The sequence below is a fragment of the Neomonachus schauinslandi genome, chromosome 4 (genome assembly GCF_002201575.2).
Source record: "Neomonachus schauinslandi chromosome 4, ASM220157v2, whole genome shotgun sequence".
NCBI classification, from domain to species: Eukaryota; Metazoa; Chordata; class Mammalia; order Carnivora; family Phocidae; genus Neomonachus; species Neomonachus schauinslandi.
Window position 1 is genome coordinate 89018522 of NC_058406.1, and position 6109 is coordinate 89024630.

The following is a 6109-nucleotide window of genomic DNA, read 5'->3' on the forward strand; positions in this document are numbered from 1 at the left end:
CTAAAGCCCTTACCATTATCCACAAGGCCCTAGATGATTTGGTCCAAGTTTAGCTCACTTATCATCTTCCAACCTTTCCCTTGTTCACTCTGCTCTAGAAACACAGATCCATATGCTGTTTTCTGGAAGTACCATGCCAGGATTCTGCACTGGCTCTTCCTTCTGCCTACAGTGCTTTACCCTGATGTCCACATGGCTCCTTCCCCCATTCCTTCAGATTTCTGTTCAAATACTCCCCTGAGATGCTTCCATGGCTACCATGTCTAATGTAGTACTTTCCTCTTACTATCTCCTTCCTCTGCTTTGATTTTCTTCATTGTATTTATTGCTTCCTGATGTTATGTCATGTGTATTTGTTTACTGTCCGCCTGCCTATTCTTGCCAATATAAAGTAGGTTCTATCAGAGCAAGAGAGTTGTCTGTTTTGTCCACCATGTGTCTCCAGCACTCGTGCACATAGGTCTGTACTCAATACATGCACTGAATAAAAGGGAGCTGTGGAACAGTTTTGAAAAAGGAAATGATGGGGCACCTGGCTGGGTCTGTAGGTTGGTTGAGCATCAGACTCTTGATTTCAGCTTGGGTCGTGATCCACAGGAATAATCATCGTGGGGTCAAGCCCCGTGTCCAGCTCCATGCTCAGCGCAGAGTCTGTTTGCCCCTCTCCTTCAGCTCCTCCCCTCCCCTCTATTAAATAAACAAACAAACAAACAAATAAATAAAATATTTTTAAAAAAGAAAAAGGAAATGAAATGATATAATAAAAAGATTGGGTAGGGTCAAGAATGGGAGCAGGGATGACAGATGGGGGCTCTTGCGATTGTCTAGGTGACATGAAGTTAACTTGGAATGAGGTGGAGGGAGTGGGAATAAGAAGAAGCTAACTCAAGCCTCTACCCTTTAAAGCTGTCCCTCCCAATTTTGTTGGAGCCTCAGTTCTCTGTCCCATTTACAAATCTGATTCCCTGGCCAAATATTCATTGAGTGGCTTGATGCGGAACGATAGAATGCTAAAACCAGAAGTAGACACAGCAATGATCAAATTTGATGCCTTCATTATACAGAGGAGGAAACTGAGCCTCAGAAAGATTAGAGGTTCCACTCAGAGTTTCTTGGCTTATTAGTGGAAGGAGGCAAGACTAAAACCTGCTTTGCCATATTCTCACTCCTGGGCTCTTTCCACCCCCCGCATTCGTTGTATTACAGAATTGTCTTGGAAAAAACTACATGTAATTTTAACATCTTGAGAACTTTGAAAGTGCTAATTGTTTTAAAAATAACTTATGTGATTACAAGTTCAAGTTGGACATTTTGCACAATTTTAATTGTATTTCGGGCTGTGCTCAGAAGTCCCAAGAGGGCACACCAGATTGTTGTTGGGTCTTTCTGCTCAGCAGCTCTGAACTGACGGTGCAGCAGCCAAGGCATCGTTCCAGGGTGGTTAATTTAGGGTTTACCCCTCCCCTATTTCCTTTATGCCCCTCTTGCAATGTCATCTTTGAGGCAGGACCTTAAAAAATGGGACCGTGTCAGTTATTTTAAGGAAAATGCAAAATAAATCCTGTAATACAAGTAGACCAGGCAGACTGAGTAAAGGTAAAGACAACAATTTCTTTTACACTAATGTAGATTCATTTCATCACATATCACTAACGTAAATTTTCTCCTTCAAACCACCCAGGCAACAATATCTCATCATTAAGTGTAATAAACACCAAGGGCATTTCCCACCTCTCTACAAAACCGCAGCTCACTTTCCTTCCCTTCTTCATATTATGCGGGTTTAATTTGCACAGAATTCAGGAGCGTTTCATTAATTCATTTAAATAGGTTGCTTGTTCCTAATGAGCTCATTGCACAAAAGTGCTTTGGAGGCTTCCTCTCCTGGAAAGAAGATGTGTGATCCTGACACAGAGGGTGAGGAGGGTAAGAATCGAAAAAAGGGTGGGGGGAGTAATTCACTTGGGGCTGAACGCTGAGAAGCTGAAAGATACATGGGTAAAAGTGGTATTGTTTCCACTGGCAACTACTTCAATTTCTACCCAAGTCTGTCCTTTCTTTACACCCCACTAGGCTGAGCAGCACAGAGCCTGGGTGCACTCTACGGAGTGGTGGGGCGTCCGCCTCTCTCTGACGCACTCTCCTCCTACCATGCTGCCCCCTCTCCCTCCCAACCTCTGCTCAAGCTTTTATGTTTTTTAGGAAGCTCTCTAATAATCTGAGAATCTAAGAGAGTCATTATGGGTTGAATTGTGCCCCCCCCAACCAGATTCACATGTTGTAGTCCTAACCCCCAGTGCCGCAAAATGTGACCTCACATGGAAATGAGAGCGTTGCAGATGTAACTCATTAAGATGAAGACATATTGGAGAAGAGTGGGGCCCTAACCCAATATGACTGGTATCTTTACCTAGAAAGGGGAAATTTGAACACACATAGGGGAAGATTAGCATTCCCTGGCACAACCCAAGGAAACACCAGAAGCTCAGAGAGAACGTGGGAACACATTCTTGCCTCGGGCCTTCTGAGGGAGGCTGGCCCTGCCGGTACCTCGATCTTCGACTTCTGGCCTCCAGAACTAGAACACAATACATTTCTGTTGTTTAAGCCACTGAGTGTGTGGTACTCTGTTACAGTCCAAGCAAGCTAATATGGGAGCTACTTGGAGAAAAATGGCAAACAGGGTTGACTTCACAGGCTCTACCTCAGTCCATAGCATTGAGTGTTTGCTTTATGAGATGGAAATGGGATCATGTCATGCCCCTGCTTCCAACCCTCCAATGGCTTCCATCTCCCTCTTTACCACAAGACCTTCCATCTCCCTCTTTACCACAAGACCACATATTTTTCCCTCTCACTTAAATTTGGTTCTTGCTCAAAAATCATTTCCTTGACCACCCTCCATAGAATAACACTCTCTTCACTTATTTCCTTTCCCCCCTCAGTAACCCTTATCAGTACCTAATTTTATGTACCTGTTTATTGCTTGTCACCATCAGCGAGTAAGTCGGCTCCTCAAGTGTAAGAATTATGTCAGGTTCATTACCGTATCGTCAAAGCCTGGAATGGTGAAGTATATCCAAAGAGCTCAGTACATAATAGTTGAATGAATGAACTAATGGCTTGCCAGATTCCTAGGGATTTTATAATTTTAATTTTTCAATAGCTTCTTCCAAGGCATACCTAGCGGCTGCTTCCATTTTTCTGTTTCTGTGATATTGAGCCTACTTCTTATGTGTTTGAAAACTCTCTTTCTCCACCTTCCCCTGCCCCCTCCCCCCCCGGCCCCTTTCCCTCTCTCAACACTTTGAACCTCAGGAAGGGCATTCCTAAATAAGAAATGATAAACAAAATGAACTCCCCTAAGGAGATTTCACTCTCCTATGCACCCCTGTATTCTCGGCAGAACCTGAAACACAGTAAATATTGATTTTTAAGAAATCATCTGGAAATCGTTTTTTTACCAAGAACTCAATTTTAGTCAACTAATTTTCTCCAAACTAACCTGAGCCCTTTAGACAGACCACATACTTAGTTTAAATAATCTTTTAATTTACCCAACTATGGTAAGCAGCCACTAGGATGCCCCCCCCCCCCCCCACCCCTTCCTCCTGGTATTTATGCCTTTTGCAATCCCCCCCCCTTGAGCATGAGCTGGATTTAGTAATTCACTTCTAAAGAAAAAAGTAGAACATACGTGATGTGCTGTCACTTCCGAGATTAAGTTATAAAGAGACTAGTTTTCATCTAGAGTGCTCTCGGTCTCTTGTTCTTGGCTGGCTCATTCTGGGAGAGGCCAGCTGCCATGTTGTGGAGAGGCCCCCACGAGTGAGCTTGGAAGCAGATTCTCCCCCACTGGAACCATGAAATGACTGCAGCTGACACCTTGACCGAAGCCTCATGGGAGATCCTGACCCAGAAATACCCAATGAATCTACTCCGGTTCCTGACCCACAGAAAACGTAGGAAAATAAAGGTTTGTTGTCCTTGGCTGCTACACGTTGGAGTAGTTTGTTATACAGCAGTAGATAACTAATACACCATGCACCATGTTCGATTTGTGCTCCTAACACCTCATTCTTAAAGCATTATTAATGTGAGAAATTTACTCAAGATGCTTCTTCAAAGGCCAATATACATACAAGAGAGGTTTTGTTTTTCATGTCTGAGTTAACTTTTAAAATCTGTAACATTTACTTTTATATGTGTTACATTAAAACTTTAAAAATGGTGGCCCAGATGGAAATTTAAAACTCTCTTGTTTCTACATATTATTTCATTTACCCTCATAAAAACCCTTTGAAATAAGGTGCTATCATCACCCCATTCTTAACGATAGAGAAACAAGCAGGGTAAGCAACTTGCCCAATGTCATACAGCTACTAAGTGGTAGAGCCAGATAGTCTGGTTCTAAGGCCTCATGAGGCCTTAACCCTTAGTCCCCTGTTGCTTCTTAGACAAAAAAGGTCAAATACAACAGTAAAGCAGGCCAAAGTGTCTTAATATCCAGCCCTCATGTAGAAGACTCATTCAGCCAGGACTAGAGTTTTCATGATTTAGATGGGATAATACCAGTGTTTAATGAATTCTTAGAAGGGTTAAATGAGATAAATTAGATCACATACACCAAACACCTAGTATACCACCTACACATATGACTATAAAAATAGAATATCCAATTGGGAAAAGATGACAGATCTTAAATTATCACTGAAAACAAAGCAAAACCACAAGAAAAAAACCCTTCCCTTTCTGAAGAGAGACCATTCAAATCACTAAAAAACTCAAAAACATTCTCTGATCAAACTCTTGAGTCATTATTAGATTGACACAATTTAGGGGTGCCTGGCTGGCTCAGCCAGTAGAGCATGCAACTCTTGATCTCGGGGTTGTGGGTTTGAGTGCTGCGTTGGGTGTAGAGATTGCTTAAAAATAAAATCTTAAAAAAAAATCGACACATTTCAATCACATCAGTACACGCTGAGAGCAAGAGGTGCAAGGGTTGTGACCCAGTCACATTTGCACCTGACCTAGGATCTCAGCAGCTGCCCACAGTGCAGATAGCAGCTCCCTGAAAGATTCCCAGGAGAAAGGCCCCAGGAATTGTAGAAATAATTTTGAAAAATCAGAAGCTCCCAAGCATCGCTGTATCACAGAGGAGAGTAAAGACCGTTTATTTGACTTGGGGCAGGACACCTGGATTTGAGTCTTTACTTTGCCAAGAGTTTCAATCTGCCGGCTGCCATCGATCTGACCTTGGGCAGGCCGGATCATTCTGCCAAGCCTCAGTCTTCTCATCTCTGAGATGGACAGAGAACAAGGCCAGCCTACCTGCCTTTCAGGTACTGCTCTAAACCTGATGCCCCGGAGTCTGTGAAAAGACCTTGTGAGCCGCTGGTGCAGGGAGGTTTCTGTTTACTGTTTGTTATTGGCAGGAGGCAAATCTAGACTACACGTAGCTCACTTGCATGTCTGCCCCCTGTGGGCGTGCCTCAGTAGTAACTCGAATGTACTGTGGCTATGGGGTGATGTCCAGGAGCACAGGTGCCCAAGCAATTAATTCTGAGCGAGGTTGTGTCATGTCACCCGCCAAGAACTGGCCAATCTCCAGCGGTCCTGCGAGTGGCTGTGGTTTCTGATGTTTAGTGGTAACCATCCACACGGAACTCCACTGTTAAGAGTCCAAGTTCAGGGCACCTGGGTGGCTCAGTCGGTTAAGTGTCTGCCTTCGGCTCAGGTCATGATCCCAGGGTCCTGGGATCGAGTCCCGCATCGGGCTCCCTGCTCTGTGGGGAGCCTGCTTCTCCCTCTCCTCCCCACTTGTGCTCTCTATCTCACTATCTCTGTCTCTCTCAAATAAATAAAATCTAAAAAAAAAAAAATTAAAAAAAAAGAGAGTCCAAGTTCAAGGCCCGCTTAGTGGTTCCACTACAGAATCTCGAGTTAGTGCCCACAAGTCCCCACACAAGAATCCACTCCACAGACAGTCCCTGACACCAACATGAATGAGGCAGACGCATGGGGCTGCCCTCGTGCTACTTACAGCCACGAAATAATTATGCAATTACTCATCAATACAACCAGATATTTGACTTGCATGGTTAGTGCT